Source organism: Pogoniulus pusillus, chromosome 5 (genome assembly GCF_015220805.1).
Source record: "Pogoniulus pusillus isolate bPogPus1 chromosome 5, bPogPus1.pri, whole genome shotgun sequence".
NCBI lineage: Eukaryota > Metazoa > Chordata > Aves > Piciformes > Lybiidae > Pogoniulus > Pogoniulus pusillus.
Genome location: NC_087268.1, coordinates 16,114,352 through 16,131,113, shown reverse-complemented (window position 1 = coordinate 16,131,113; position 16,762 = coordinate 16,114,352). Strand labels below are relative to the sequence as shown.

Sequence of the window (16,762 nt, the reverse complement as noted above, 5' to 3'; positions counted from 1 at the left end):
AAAGCCTACAACTCCTTGGCCATGACTAGATGAATGCTTTTAGGTCTCAGCTGTGAGGTCAGTCCTTCCCTATGAATGGCTCTAGTAAACAACAGGAGTTGCTATTGTCCTAAAATATGTTGGCTCAATATGTTAAAAAGATACAAGTGTGACAGTAAAAGAATCATCTACAGAGGTGCCATAATTCTGAATTGGTAGTCACTTCCCTTCTGAGTTATTGCACTCTTTAGCCTCTCCGACCTTGGGCACTGTGTGGGGCAATGGGCTGCCCACTTAGGCAGTTTGTAGTTGACCACTCATTGCAGATTGAGAGAAAGGTAAGAGCTGTGCTATCAGCCTGTTTAACAGGAGAAACTATGATATTCAGTTGTGACAAGCTCTGAAATCCTCAGTGGGGAAGAGGCACCATAGCTAAATGACTATTAAATGCCAGACCCAGGATGGCCTTGGAGGCTGCCTGTTGGTGTGGCAATAGTGGTGCTACTTTGTGCAAGTAAGGTTCTCACCCTGCTCCTTCACAAGAAAGGTGTTCGCCCTTGCTTAGATGTTTTCTCAAGAGTAACAAAGTCTGTAGGGGTTGAGCAGCTACCACTTGATCAGAGAGGCTATTCTGAAGTGAAAAGCTTCTCAGTAAACTGCCAGAAACAGAAAATCTGAAGAAACCCATCAGCTTTTGGTGCCTTGTACCATAGGCGAGAGTGCACTGGACTGTGGGAGATACTGTTTCCTCAAGGATAATGACCTACAAGGAAACTGAGAAGGTTCACTGTTCCAAAACACTTCTAGGAGACAATGGTACTCATCTTTCCAGCTATCTGCTGTAAACTTATGAAGTGAGTTGTGCTCTCCCTCAGTACCTCTCACTTGAAATATATCCAAAATTACTGACTTGAAATATGAAGCCATAAACTGTTTATGAGTGCAGTCTGGGCACAGCAGAGAGGCAGGGAGCACAGCATGGTAGCATGGATTACAGCACTAAAGAAAAAAACACAGTCTATCTGATCTCATCTGAGAGAGGGCAGACAGATGTTGGACTGCAGATTTTATCTGAGGAGGTGAAGGGATGCTTACAAAGGGATGCCCTTTAAAATGGAGGCTCCAAGTATTTTCCTCTGTTGAGCACAGGACATGTCCCTTTGCTAGGGAGTGCAGAAGCTGCTTAGTGAGAGATATGAGTGACTCAGGGAAAAATCATCACTTGTTTTCCTATTTAAGCAGAGATGTTTTCTCATAATGATAACCAAAGCAGGAGGCAGCATCTCTTGGCAAACAAAGTGACATTAAAAGCATTTGCTGGAAATGCTTTCCACTTTGTTCCTGAAAAACGTTCAGAGTGTATTTATAGAGTAGAAGAGGAGTTGTGCAGCAGGAGCTCAGCTACTGCAACTTGATGTTTGGGAGGGGAAAGACCAGAGGAGTGGTGGAGACCCTCTAGTGGGATCTAGGAGTTTCCTCCTTTGGGAAGCTTCTTATATTAAACCCACTAATCACTTGATGCCATCTGGCACAATCTAAAGACAGAAAATATGCTCTTCCAAAGCATGTTCAGAAGCTACTGGGACATGTCACCTCTGGTGGGAGAATGATTCACCAGCACAAAAGCAGGAAACCACTAGGGAAATCAACCCTAGCATTCAGATGAATTTGGGAATAGAGCCCAGTGATGTTCACTTTGAACACATCACTGTTTCATACCCCTGGGATATGTGCAGTGGCAAGAGCTGGCAGAGACCATGTCTATTCCTCAGTCAAAGTGAGTTCTCCAAAGAAGCACAAATGCTTTGTGTGCTGCCTGGCTTTGGACTCTGTGGCTCCTTCACAGTTTGCTTTGGAGGCTGTGCCTGGCAGTAAGGTACCATATTAAGTACATGTGGACTCCTGTGGCCCCACATGTAGCGGCAATCATGGTTCCATTGTGCTTGAGGCTTCATTCACAGCTTGTAGTGTGGGAGCTAGGCAAAGCTCATCTCAGACGTGGTGGTTTAAAGGTCTTTTCTAACTGAAGTGATTCTGTGATTCAAGGCTGTCCTCTAAGGTATCAGTGTCTGAAGACACAGACAGAGCCAAGATGCACTCTGCTGGAGAGAAATCCTTGACTTTAAGGTCTATTTTTTTTGTCTTTGAAGGAAGCAGGTGTTCTACAGGAGCTAGTCTGAGATGAGCTGAACTCCAACAGCAGTCAAGACTTGTCTGTCACACCACTGACTTCTCCTCATAAAAATATGTGCTGTAGACTTTAAGATACAAGCTCTGCAGCCTGTTGAAAAGGGAGGAGGAAAGAGAATGCATCAGAAATGGATCCTAGTACCTCACACATTCCTTGGAAATGAAGGACTGTACTTAGGGCAACTGAAAAAGCAGTGTAGAAGGCAATGCAACTAACTTTGTCCACTAGTATCCCTCTCAATTTGCTTGTATCCATTGAGTCTTATAGAAATCTATCAAACTGGGAAAGCTTCCTTGTGCTGTGGACATCTAACAGACACTCAGCACAGTGAGAGAAAGGTTTCCCTTCTTCCACAGAGGGTTGTGTCCAGGTTCCATGCTAATCCCTTGTGTATCAAGACTCTAAGTGCACCTGTGTGACTTAATAACCCTGAGCAGTCTCACCTGGACCCTTGACTCATACACCCTCCTCTGTTGGTCAAGGACCTGCTTTTGGGCTCTCAGTATCTCAGTCCTCATTGTAGTGCTGTTTTGGGTGGTCTTTTCTCTGCCTGCCTCAACTGACTGGACTTCTATAGAAGCTCAGAACCTGGGTAAGTCTCATTTTTCTGCTATTCATCACTGGGCTGAGAGACCACTGAGCAGTAGAACCTGTTCTTGTCCTGGCCCTGCTTGGATAACATAGGTCTGTGTATCTACTGTGAGAGAGCTCTGTGGCTATTCTCACCTCCTGGCTCGTCTTTCCTTGTGAAATTGCTTTGCTATGTTTGTGTCCTGATATCTGGTGAGAGACTTCAGCATTGTGGAAACAGTAGAGTGTTTGGTTGGCTTCCTCAGCAGATGCTGACCCCAGAAGGGTTATCTGTGCATTATTGCTTCTGGAAACCAAAGGATCCAGAGTAAGTGATTCCTAAAAGGAAATGACAGGTAGATTTCCATTTTTTTCCCATGTGGAAAAGAAATCTCAGGCTTCCTCTCTATTCACTTATTTGTACTATCTCTGGTGGCAATAGCTTAAACATGCCACTCTTACAAATCAGGAGCTGGAATATGACCTCCTAAAACCCAAAGTAGAACTGAAGCATATATGTGAGCATGAAAATGTGCAGGAAATCTGCATCCCCTTGCAAAGTGGAAAACCAGGTACATTTTTACAGTGCTACTGACCTGTGCACCTCCCTGCCACATGATAACTTCGGGGTCAGAAACTCGACAGGATTCAGAATTCACTCTTGAAGGTATCTGTTCACTAATAGGTGGTGGCACTAAGAAGGAACCTTCCTCTATTGGCAGGTTGTTAATTGCAGGATTGTACGCAGCTCTTCTGCAGCTTCTTATGCTGATCACAGTGGGAGTCAGGACCCTGTACTGCATGGCCTGCAGACGTGACCCAGTCTAGCAGTTTTCTGCTTATTTCCTGATTTTATGAGATGCCCAGAAACTAATGGCAGGGGATGCATTGAGAATATAGTAAGTGAGGTGGTAGTAGGAGGTTAAATTATTTGCACAGTGATGTGTTGACAGACGTGGGAATTGTACACGAGCACAGCATATGAACCTGTGCAGTGAAGTGTTGAGCACTTCCAAACAGGGTTTTCTTTGCTGTGAAGTTCTCACTCCTGCTGCTTTTTTTCCACCTTTGGTCTTAACAATAAAACTCAGCAATTTGTAAAGTGCTGTGGAACTTGTCTCCAGCTTCTGGTGTAAGTTGCAAACCTACTCTTCTGGTGACTCTCTGGGGTTGCTGTAGGTAAAGGGTTGTGATGTAGAAGGAAATAAAAGCTAGCTGCTGTGAAACTAGCCAGTGGTCAGGGCTGTGTGAGGAAGGTGCTGTACAGGACTAAAGACACTGAACAGAAATGAGAACTCAAGCAGCAAGTAGTTGTCACTGTCAAGGTCAGGACAAGAATCACTGCATCACAGAATGTGTAGGGTTGGAAGAAGCCTCAGAAGATCACACAGTACACCCCTCTGCCAGAGCAAGGTCACCCACAGCAGGTCACACAGGAATGTATCCAGGAAGGTTCTGAATATCGTCAGAGAAGGAGACTCCACAACCTCTCTTGCGCAGCCTGTTGCAGTATTCTGTCACTCTCACAGTGTTTCTCTGGAACCTCCTGTGCTCCAGCTTGCACCCAATGCCCCTTGTCCTGTCATTAGAGAGGACCGAGAATAGCCTGGCTCCATTCTCCAGATACTCACTCTTTAGATATTGTTACATATTAATGAGGTCACCCCTTAGTTCCTTTTCTCCAAGTGAAAGAGCCTCAGCTCCCTCAGCCTTTCTTCATAAGGGGGACGTTCCACTCCATCATCTTTGTAGCTCTGTGTTGGACTCTTTTGAGCAGTTCCCTGTCCTTTTTGAACTGAGGAGCCCAGAACTGGACAGAATACTCCAGATGATACCTCACCAGGGCAGAATAGAGGGGGAGGAGAATCTCTCTTGACCTGCTATCCGCACTCCTTCTAATACACACCAAGATGCCATTTGCCTTCTTGGCCATGAGGGCATCTTTCTGGATCATGGTCATCCTGTGGTTCACCAGGACTCCCAAGTCCTTTTCCCCTTCACTGCTCTCCAACAGGTCAGTCTGCAATTTCATAGAATCAACCAAGTTAGAAGAGACCTCCAAGATCATCCAGTCCAACCTAGCACCCAGCCCTATGCAATCAACTAGACCATGGCACTAAGTGCCCCACCAAGTAGTGATTGTAGTGGACAATCAGTTCAAAAGAAAGCCTTAGTGGGATGAGCAGAAGGCCTCCTAGAATCATGGATTTGATAGAATTTATGCTGGTCCATAGAGTTGCTCTTTTCCAGGTGTGAAACTCGATGCTTGTCCTTGCTCTATTTCATTAATCTTCTCCCTACTCAGTTCTCCAGCTTGTCCAGGTCCTTCTGAAAGGTAGCACCACCCTCCAGTGTGTCAGCCACTCCTCCCAGTTTTGTGCTGTCAGCAAAGCTGCTGACAGTGTTTTCTGTGCCCTCATCCAGGTTGTCAATGATGTTGAATAGCACTGGTCCCAGTACCAACTCCTGAGGGACTCTACTAGCTATAGGCCTCTAACTCGACTGTGTCACAACTCTGTGACTTCTTTCCTTCAACCAGTTCTCAACCCATCTCACCACCCAACCATCCAAATTGCACTTCCTCTGGCTGCAGGGATGCTGTGGGAGATGGTGTCAGATGCGTTACTGAAATCAAGACAGACCACATCCACTGCACCACCATCATCTGCCTACTTGGTTGTGTTCTCATTAAAGGCTATCAGGTTGGTTAAACATGACTTCCCTATCATAAAATCATGTTGACTACTCTCAGTAACCTCCTTGATATGCCTAGAAACAGTGCTGTGGATAAGTTGCTCCATCAACTTTCCAGCCACGAAGGTGAAGCTGACGGGTGAAAAGTTTCCTGGGTCCTCCTTCTTGCCCTTTTTGAAGACTGGAGTGACATTTACTTTCTTCCAGTCCTCAGGCCTCTCTTCTGATCCTCATGCCTTAGCAATGATGTTGGAAAGTGATCTAGCAATGAGGTTCTTCCAGCTCTCTTGGCACCCATGGGTGCATACCATCATGGTTTGGAAGGAACTTTAACAATCATTTAGTTCCAGCCCCCTTGCCAAGGGCAGGGACACCTCCTGCTAGACCAGGTTGTTGGAAGCCCCATCCAACCTGGATTTGAACTCTTCCAAGGTTGGAGCCTCCACAAGTTCTCTGGGCAACCTGTTTGAAGCACCTCACAATCCTGATGGGCAACAATTTTCTGCTAGTGTCTAATCTAAACCTAGATTGTTCCAGTTTCAAGCCATTACCACTTGTCCTATGGCTACATGCCCCTGTAAAAAAGTCACTCTCTAACTATCCTATAGGTCCTAGGTCCCCTTCAAATATTGGAAGGTGCTCTAAGTTCTCTCTGGAGATGCTATAAGCTCTCTCTGGAAACACCTCTTCTCCAAGAAGAACAACCCCACCTCTCTCAGTCTGTCTTCATAGCAGAGATGCTCCACCTTCCTGATTGTCACTGTGGCCCTACTTTGGACTTGCTCTAACAGTTGCATGTCCTTCTTGTGTTGAGAACTCCAGATCTGGACACAGTACTCCAGGTGAGGTCTCACAAGAACAGAGTAGAGGGGAAGAATCACCTCTTTCAGCCTTCTGGCCATGCTTCTTTTGATGTAGCCCAGGATACGGTTTGTGTTCTGGGTTGCAAGTGCACCTTGCCAGCTCATGGTGAATTTGTCATCAACCGACACCCGCAAGTCCTCCTCAGGACTACTCTTTATCCATTCTTTACTCAGCCTGTATTTGTTCTTGGAATTGCCTCCACTCAAGTGTGGGACCTCGCACTTGGCTTTGTTGAACTTTGTGAGGTGGGCACCTCTCAAACCTCTCAAGGTCCCTATGGATGGCATCCTTTCCCTCCAACATATTGACTGTACCACACAGCTTGGTGTTATTGACAAACTTGCTGTCCTCGTTGATAAAAAAGCTGTTAAACAGCAGCAGTCCCAGCACTGAATCTTGAGGGAAAACTGCTCATCAATTGTCTCCACTTAGACAATGAGACATTGACCATCACTTTGAGCGCATTGCCAATTCCTTATCCACTGAGTGGTCCACCCATCAAATCTATGTCTTTCCAATTTAGAGACCAGCATGTCTTGGGGAGCAGTGACAAATGCTTTGCACAGGTGAAGGTAGATGAACATTAGTTGCTTTTCCCTTGTCCATCAGACCTGATACTCTGTCATAAAAGCTGATCCTTGGAAGCTATGTTAGTTGCCACTGATCATCTCATTTTTCACGTGCCTTAGCAGAGTCTCTAGGAGAATTTTCTCTGTGTTCTTGCTGGGCACAGAGGTAAGATTGGCTGGCCTGTAGTTTCCCAGGTTTTCTTCCCCCCCCCCCCTCCCCTTTTTTGAGAATGGGGGTTGTGTTTCATCTTTTCCACTTTACAGATATGATAGAAAGTGCCTTGGCGACATTATCTACCAGTTCCCTTATGAGCCACAGATGTTTCCTGTTAGGTCCCATAGACTTCTGCACCTTCAGGTGTTTCAGGTGTATCAAACGTGATCTTCACTTACAGTGGACTGTTCTTTATCTTCCAAGTTCTTGCTTTTACTTTCTGTAATCTGAGACCTCACAGATGATGAATGAAGCAAATATTTGTTGTGTATGGTGCCCTTCTCCTTATCTCAGGAGACCAGGCACCCAGTTTCCTTCTGAAGAAACCCTACCTCATTCCTAGTCTTTTTTTTCATCACTGCCATACCTACAGGAGCTTTTTTTGCTTCCCTTAATGCCCCTGGCCAGGTTTAATACTATCTGGGATTTTGTTTTCCTGACCTGGTCTCTGGCTACTCAGACAACTTCTCTGTTTTCTTCCCAGGGTACATGTATCACAGTATCAACAAGGTTGGAAGAGACCTCATAGATCATCAAGTCCAATCCTTTACCACAGAGCTCAAGGCTAGACCATGGCACCAAGTGCCACGTCCAATCCTGCCTTGAACAGCCCCAGGGACAGCGACTCCACCACCTCCCTGGGCAGCCCATTCCAGTGTCCAATGACTCTCTCAGTGAAGAACTTTCTCCTCACCTCCAGCCTATATTTCCCCTGGTGCAGCCTGAGGCTGTGTCCTCTCATTCTGGTGCTGGCCACCTGAGAGAAGAGAGCAACCTCCTCCTGGCCACAACCACCCCTCAGGTAGTTGTAGACAGCAATAAGGTCACCCCTGAGCCTCCTCTTCTCCAGGCTAAACAATCCCAGCTCCCTCAGCCTCTCCTCGTAGGGCTGTGCTCAAGGCCTCTCACCAGCCTCGTTGCCCTTCTCTGGACACGCTCAAGCATCTCAATGTCCCTCCTAAACTGGGGGGCCCAGAACTGAACACAGTACTCAAGGTGTGGTCTAACCAGTGCAGAGTACAGGGGCAGAATGACCTCCCTGCTCCTGCTGACCACACCATTCCTGATGCAGGCCAGGATGCCACTGGATCTCTTGGCCACCTGGGCACACTGCTGGCTCATGTTCAGGCAGGTATCAATCAGCACCCCCAGATCCCTCTCTGTCTGGCTGCTCTCCAGCCACTCCAACCCCAGCCTGTATCTCTGCATGGGGTTGTTGTGGCCAAAGTGCAGCACCCTGCGCTTGGAGCTATTGAACCTCATCCCATTGGACTCTGCCCATCTGTGCAGGTGGTCAAGGTCCTGCTGCAGAGCCCTTCTGCCCTCCAACCCAGTCACATCTGCCCCCAGCTTGGTGTCATCTGCAAACTTGCTGATGACTGACTCGATGCCCTCATGCAGATCATCTATGAAGATGTTAAAGAGGATGGGGCCCAGCACAGATCCCTGAGGGACACCACTAGTGACTGGCCGCCAGCTGGATGTGGCACCATTCACCACCACTCTCTGGGTCCGGCCCTCCAGCCAGTTCCTAACCCAGCACAGAGTGTTGCCATCCAAGCCACGGGCTGACAGCTTAGCCAGCAGTTTGCTGTGGGGGACAGTGTCAAAGGCCTTGCTGAAGTCCAGATAGACCACATCCACAGCCTCCCTACATCCACCAAGCGGGTCACCTGATCATAGAAGGAGATCAGGTTGGAGAGGCAGGATCTGCCTTTCCTAAACCCATGCTGGCTGGACCTGAGCCCTTTGCCATCCCTCAGGTGCACTCTTATCACCCCCAGGATAACCTGCTCCATCAGTTTCCCTGGCACTGAGGTCAGGCTGACGAGTCTGTAGTTCCCAGGTTCCTTCATCCGACCCTTCTTGTGGATGAGGACCATGTTGGCCATTTTCCAGTCTCCTGGGACCTCTCCAGTGAGGCAGGACTACTGGAAAATGATGGAGAGTGGCTTGGCCAGCTCAGCTGCCAGCTCTCTCAGCACCCTGGGATGGATCCCATCTGGTCCCATGGACTTGTGGGTGTCCAGGTGGCTCAGCAGGTCCTGAACTAATTCCTCATGAATTTCCAGGGCAGCACACCTCTCCCTGACCCCATCCCCCAGTTCAAGAGGCTTCTTGCCCTGAACTCCTCCCTCCTTGCTGTTGAAAACTGAGGTGAAGAAAGCATTCAGGACCTCAGCCTTTTCCTCGTCGTCAGTTACAGTGTTCCTCTCCTTGTCCAGTAAGGAGTGGAGGCTCTTCCTGCCCTTCTTTTTAGCATTGATACATTTATAAAAGTGCTTTTTATTATCCTTCACAGAGGTGGCAGCCTAAGTTCTAGCTGGGCCTTAGCCTCTCTAATTTTTCTCCTACATAATCTGGCTAATCTGTCCTTTTTGCACTCTCCTTTTGCATGGGCTTCAGCCATTTGCCAAGCCTGCTGGATTCATGTGAGACCTTTGTCACAGGAGACTGTGAAAGAAAGCAGCAGAAAGATTATCTCTGTGGAAACAAAAAAGCATCTCATCTTTTATTTCTGTGTTAAAAGAATGGTAGAGGAAAATAACATTCAAGGGCTTTCTAGAACGTTCCTTGAGACAGTATCAGGTTCTAAAAGGAATATTACTACAACTTTTCTCTTCTTCTGCTGCATCAACAGGCTGTCCCCATAATGCCCCATCCTGTCTCTATTTGTAGTGTACTCACATTTCCCAGCCATGTCTCAAATGGGATACAAAGAAGAAAAGTAGAACTTGCCCTGAAAGTGTCACCCCTAATTAATATCCTCCAAGCCAGCTCCCTAATTAGTATGCAGATCTGGTTTCAGTGCAGCTTGTTAATGGGCTTACTCCTCAGAGAATGGTAATTAGGTATGACACTAATATACTATGGTGTTACAGGAACCAGCCACAAAGCTAGATCCACTGGATAGGTAAGTGGCAGCCACCAGGTCCTGCTTGGGCAAATCCATTTTGGGCTCAGGACAGAGTGAAAGAGGAAGGGGCAATTTGACGTGGTGGAAGAGAGAAGCACAGGATGTGATCAAAGATGTCGCTGGTAGACAGGATGAGGAAAAGAACCTAACATTTTAGCTTCTGTCCTGTGCTCTCCACACCTATGTCTGCTCATGTTGTCATTCATGTGTTACAGCAAGGCAGGGCTTGTGTCCCTGGGCTGGGCACTGGGGAGGTCACAGCTGGCAGCTTGGGGGCAGGGTTGGGCCCCTGAGTGCCAGGAGGAGCTTGAGGGCCAGAGCACAGAGAAGGGCACCGAAGCCTGGCAAGGGTCTGGAGAAGCAAGAGAAGGCTGAGGAGTAGTTGTGAGGAACAGCTGAGGGAGCTGGGGGAGGGCTGAGGCTGGAGCAGAGGAGGCTGAGGGGAGATCTTGTGAGGCTCTGCAGCTCCCTGACAGCTGCTTGGAGCCAGCTGGGAGGAGTCAAGGTCTGCTGTTGAGTACTGGGCCAAGAGGAGATGGCCTCAGGTTGTGCCAGGGCAGGTTGAGATTGGCCCTGAGGAGCCAACTTAACTCAGGAATGCTCTGAAGCTACTTTACCCAGCTCTGTAAAAACATATCAGGTGTGTCCTTTAGTACTCCTAGAGTGTCCTTTTGCTTGTCTTTTCATGACCAAAAATGTTTATGTTTATTTGATAGTTTTGTGACAGTAAGGGACAGAATCATTCTGCAGAAGCAAAATCTGATGCTTATGGAAGCATTCCTTGCAAAACCTTTAATGTCTCTCACTGGCCTCTTCTGCTTGGGTGTCATTTGACATGGTGGAGATATTAGGAATACTAAGAGGTATCATGGTTTAACCTCAGCCAGCAACTAAGCGCCATGCAGCTGTTCACTCACTCCTCCCTGTGGGATGGGTGGAGGATTAGGGGAAAAAATAAATAAATCACATGGGTCAAGATAAGAAGAGTTTAATAGCAGAAATAAAATATAACAATTGTAATGAAAAGGAAAGTAACAAAAAGAGAAAGAAGTAAAACCCAAGAAAAGAAAAGAGATGCACAATGCAGTTGCTCACCACTGTGGACTGTTGCCCAGGCAGTGATCTGCTCCTCACAGACGGCTCCCCTCAGTTTACATACTGACCATCATGTTCTGGAGCCATGGGCTGCGGCCAATTGAATGAGGTTTAACAAGGCCAAGTGCCAGGTCATGCACTTTGGCCACAACAATCCCCAGCAATCCTACAGGCTGGGGGAGGAGTGTCTGGAGAGCTGTCTGGTGGAGAACTACCTGGGGGTGTTAGCGGTCAGATGGCTGAACATGAGCCAGCAGTGTGTCCAGGTGGCCAAGAAGGCCAACAGCATCCTGGCCTGGATCAGCAATGGTGTGACCAGCAGGAGTAGGGAGGTGATCATGCCCCTGTACTCAGCACTCATGAGACCACACCTGGAGTACTGCGTCCAGTTTTGGTCACCACAGTATAGGAGGGACACTGAGGTGCTGGAGCAGGTGCAGAGAATGGCGATGCGGCTGGGGAGAGGTCTGGAAAACATCACCTATGAGGAGCAGCTGAGGGAGCTGGGGGTGTTTAGTCTGGAGAAGAGGAGCCTGAGAGGGAACCTTATTGCCCTCTACAACTCCCTTGTAGTGAGGCTGAAGCTGGTCTCTTCTCCCCAATTACTAATGATAGGACAAGAGGAAATGGCCTCAAGTTGCATCAGGGGAGGTTTAGGTTGGCTGTTGGAAGGAAGTTCTTTGGTCAGTCACTGGAACAGGCTGCCCAGGGAGGCAGTGGAGTTGCCATCCCTGGAGGTGTTTAAGAGGAGAGTGGATGTGGTGCTTGAGGCTATGGTCTAGTGATGAAGGTTGCTGGGATGAAGGTTGGACTGGATGATCCTGGTGGTCCTTTCCAACCATAGAGATTCCTAGTGATGAGATGTTGTGCTGAGGGATTTGGTTTAGTCAAGGACTTGTCAGTGTGAAACTAATGTTTGGACTCCATGATCTTGAAGGCCTTTTCCAATCTGTGATTCTGTGATTCCATGGTACGTGATATCCCTCTGGCTAGTCTGGGTCAGCTGTCTTGGCCATGATCCCTCCCAGCTTCTTGTGCACTTGCTTGTTGCAGCGCATGGGAAACTGAAAAGCCCTTAACTTAGGCTAAGTGCTGCTTAGCAACAACTAAAACATCAGTGTCTCATCAATGTTATTTTCACGCTAACTTCAAAATGCAGCATTGCACCAGCTACTAGAAATAAAATTAGCCTTATTCCAATCAAAATCAGGATGAGAGGGGAAAAAATCCAGCAAAAACTTTCCAAGGCCTTCCACAGGACAAGGCTTATGGTACAAGGGAAAACAAATGGTTAAAAAATCACCTTTCTTCAAAGAGGTCAGACCAAAATGCTGGATTCCAACATGCTGAGCCATTAAATATATGAAGTCAGCAAGTCACCACTGACTTCGTCAAATCTTTTTCTTTAGACATCTCCTCAGCTGACTGAAGTTGTTTTTATGTTCAGCTTCTGTATTGGTGATGCCAAGCAGGTGCCCGGATTCATCTCTCCCAGCAGTCAGTCATGATCATGACCTCAGGTATACAATATTTTGTCATCCAAGTTTACTCTGATTCTCTGAGCATAGAGGTACCTTTGCATACTTTGTGTACTCTTAGAACTCTCTTTTCTCTGCCACACAGAGGCAGAAAGAGAGTTCTGCAGGCAGAAGGTTCTCCTTTTGTCCTGTGGGCAGGGCCTAGAACCACCCTCTTTGGACTAGAGGAAATCTAGATGCAATCTGTCACTCAGTTTGCATGGGTAAGCCTTGCAGTTTCTTACGTGTAGTTATACTGTGATGTGGTATACTTATAGGCAAATCCATTTCTGTCTGAGAACAGAGGAAAACACAGAGGGGGATAAAATGTCAGTGATTCACAGTATCACAGTATCATCAGGGTTGGAAGAGACCTCACAGTTCATCAAGTCCAACCCTTCACCACAGAGCTCAAGGCTAGACCATGGCACCAAGTGCCACATCCAATCTTGCCTTGAACAACTCCAGGGATGGCGACTCCACCACCTCCCCGGGCAGCCCATTCCAGTGTCCAATGACTCTCTCAGTGAAGAACTTTCTCCTCATCTCCAGCCTAAATTTCCCCTGGCACAGCCTGAGGCTGTGTCCTCTTGTTCTGGTGCTGGCCACCTGAGAGAAGAGAGCAACCTCCTCCTGGCCACAACCACCCCTCAGGTAGTTGTAGACAGCAATAAGGTCACCCCTGAGCCTCCTCTTCTCCAGGCTAAACAATCCCAGCTCCCTCAGCCTCTCCTCGTAGGGCTGTGCTCAAGGCCTCTCACCAGCCTCGTTGCCCTTCTCTGGACATGCTCAAGCATCTCAATGTCCTTCCTAAACTGGGGGGCCCAGAACTGAACACAGTACTCAAGGTGTGGTCTAACCAGTGCAGAGTACAGGGGCAGAATGACCTCCCTGCTCCTGCTGACCATGATTCCTCATGATAGCTAATGACAACATGGCTCTGACCAAATGAACATGGAGGAGGGAGTGAGCCTGTCCTCTTGATGAAGATCTGGATTTATTTCCCCCAGTACCATATTCCATGTAGTAGTGAACTGAACTAATACAACTTTTCCCATATTAGTCAAACCTTTCTAGAGCAACAAATGAGAGGAGCTTCTGGAAACTTAAAGTTGTCCAAATAGGAGTAAATCCATTGTTATAAGCCTAAGGTTTGAAGTTTATTTAGCACATTTTGAGAAAACAGTCAGTGGAAGGTCTGAGCTCAGGAAAGTCAGCAACTGGAAAGAAGCTGCATTTAAGGAGTGAGATTTACAAAGCCTTGAAACCTAAGCTAAGTCAAATCCTAACCACACAAAGTTGCATAGCTGGACCTCATGTAGTCCTGGGGATTGTCAGGATTGCTTAGCAATAAGAGTAACTTCTTTAATTAAAGGTACCTCCAGAGAGTTTTGGTTTGCTTGTATGTGAAGTCTCTTCATCTCCTGAATGATGCACAGTGAAACTCTGATGTGAGATTGGTGGTGAAACACTGGCATGGGTTGCCTGGGGAGGTTGTGGGTGCTCCCTCCCTGAAGGTGTTTAAGCCTAGGTTGGATGAGGCCTTAGGTGAGAGATGTCACCTCGTGGGAGACGTCCCTGCCTGTGGTGAGAGGTTGGAACTAGATGATCTCTGAGGTCCCTTCCACCCTAAACCATTCTATGATTTTTTTTCTACTTTTTGAGGTTTATTTCAGTTTTACTAAGGCTGAGCTTTCCTGAAGTTGCTGAAGGATTCATTGCTGCACTAATTAAAAGGTCCCTTTCCACATTTAAGTCTTAGTGAAGGTTTCCTACCCTTTTGCTAAATGAACCGCTACAGCGAGGTGAGTTTCTGAAGTGTTAGGAAACTCTACTGCAGCAAATGAGATAGATCTGTGTTCGGGTCCTAAACAACTGGCTTGATTTTAACATCCCAAGCTGATTACCATCACTGATGTTTAGTGAATTACTGGGCACAGAAAAAGCAGTAGCTCTGGATCATCTGAGTCCTATTTTTGTCAATATGCCTTGGAGCAAATGAATGCAGAGTAGTTAAGACTCCAATCCTTCACTTGTGTCTCTGAGACAAATAACATTAAGACAGATGCTTGGTCTAAGTGCACAGCATTTGCTTTTCTCTAAGAAATGGGTAGTCCTTCCAACACTTCTCATGCTGAGTGCTTTGTAGCCCTGAGGACTCGAGGTCTCATTTAACCTGGGAGAGATGAGATCAGATACCACTGTGTATCCCCTCATGTCCTTCACCCATGTGCTTGCACAGTGCCAGCTCTAAAACCTTTTCCTATGCCTCTTGTCCAGATCATTGGAGGAATTTGAACTGCTAACCTCACCTTTTGTCCCCTTAACACATTGTCCCAAGACAATTCGTTGGAAGAGACATTTAAGTTGCCCTCGGATATTTCATAACTTTAAATATTTTATGACAAATTAAATGTTAATTGTGTGCTGTCCAGGGGAGAAAATCATTGTAGTATTCAATTAACATTTAATATATTAACCATCAAATATTTAAGTAGTTCCCATCCAATGGATGTATTTCTTCTGCATTACCTGTGTGGATCCTTGACTTAGCTTTTCACAGAAGTTTTCACCAAGATGTTATAGCAGAGTAACTTTAAAAGGGTAGATAAAAAGGATTGCACACCTCTGACCATATTTTCTTGCTTTGGAAGTTTTCTAGCACAGTATAGAAGCATTGGGTACCAGTATGGTGGAAAATCACCAAGCTGATAGCCCCTGCTGTATTGCTTTGCTGTCCTGCTAGCTCACTTTGACTGCAAGTCATGACATCTTTGAGAAGGTGGCTAGAGATCTCTTTCTTATACTGTTGCCTCTTTAAGTCACTTCATTGCTGTGCATCAAAATCAGCCTCTTCGGAGCTCACTTCCAACCCAGACCACTCATTCTATGAGTCTGTGATTATACAAGTGTATTTTTTGTACACTTATGCAGGAGACACATATTTAGGCAAAAGTGTTATATTAGATGAAGTTAATTTTCAAAATAGCAGATATTTAAGTGAAAAGTTACTAGAACAGGGAGAAGGAAGAATGTAGCCTTCCCAAGATGAAAATATTTGGTTTACTGCAAAGCAAAATGAAAGACTAAAAGAATAAAACAGAAGAACAGAAAAGTGCAGAAGCTTTACCGTACAAAATAGAGGAAAAATTGCAGCAATGGCTCAGTAAAAATAAATGGGTGTGGCAGTCCAAAATATTTTGAATACAGATCTTGGTAGTTCATGGACGTCTTATAGGTTGGATTTGATGATCTTGAGGGTCTTTTCCAACCGGGATGTTTCTGTGATTCTGTTCCCAGAGCTCTTTGTCTGGTGGCTCCAGCTTGTTTCCAATTTAGTTTGTTTCTGCACCTTCTCTCCTTAGTCTGCCCTCAGTGATCACAGGATCACAGAATGCTAGGGATTGGAAGGGGCCCAAGGAGATCATAGAGTCCAACCTCCCTGCTAGAGCAGGAAAATATTACCTAACACAGATCACAGAGGAATACATCTAGACAGGCCTGGAAAGTCTCCAGAGAAGGAGACTCCACAACCTCCCTGGGGAGCCTGTTCTGGTGCTCTGGGACCCTTACAGGAAAGAAGTTCCCCCTTGTGTTGAGGCAGAACCTCTTGTGCTGCAACTTACACCCATTGCTCCTTGTCCTATCCCAGGCAGCAAGTGAGCAGAGCCTGTCCCCCACTCCTGGCCACCTCTCAGATACTTAGAAACATTTAACAAATCCCCTCTAAGTCTTCTCTCCAGACTAAACAGCCCCAGGTCCCTCAGCCTCTTCTCATAAGCCATGCCCTCCTGTCCCCCAGTCATCCTTGTAGCCCTCCACTGGACCCTCTCCAGCAGATCCCTGTCCCTCTTAAACTGGGGAGCCCAAAACTGAACACAGTATTCAAGATGAGGTCTCACCAGGACAGAGTAGAGGAGGAGGAGAGTCTTCCTTGATCTCCTGGGCACACTCCGAACACAGCCCAGGATGCCATTGGCCTTCTTGGCCACAAGGGCACATTGCTGTGCCATGGTTAACTTGCTCTCCACCAGGACCCCCAGGACCTCTCTACAAGACTGCTCTCCAGCAGATCACCTCCTAGCCTGTACTGGTGGAGTTTGTTATTCTTCCCCAGATGCAGGACTCTTCTTCCTCCACTGACAGGTTTGT

The 16,762-nt window shown here is 46.8% G+C and overlaps 1 long non-coding RNA gene across 2 annotated transcripts in view; it reads left to right on the top strand.

The window, feature by feature from the left end:
* Positions 1-2,639: 2,639 nt before the first annotated feature.
* The window catches only part of LOC135175661 (uncharacterized), a 50,711-nt gene continuing 36,588 nt past the window's right edge, over positions 2,640-16,762 (top strand). For both annotated transcript variants that reach the window (XR_010302429.1, XR_010302428.1), the window contains exon 1: positions 2,640-2,762. This is a non-coding gene — a long non-coding RNA (uncharacterized LOC135175661). The remainder of the gene's footprint in view (positions 2,763-16,762) is intronic.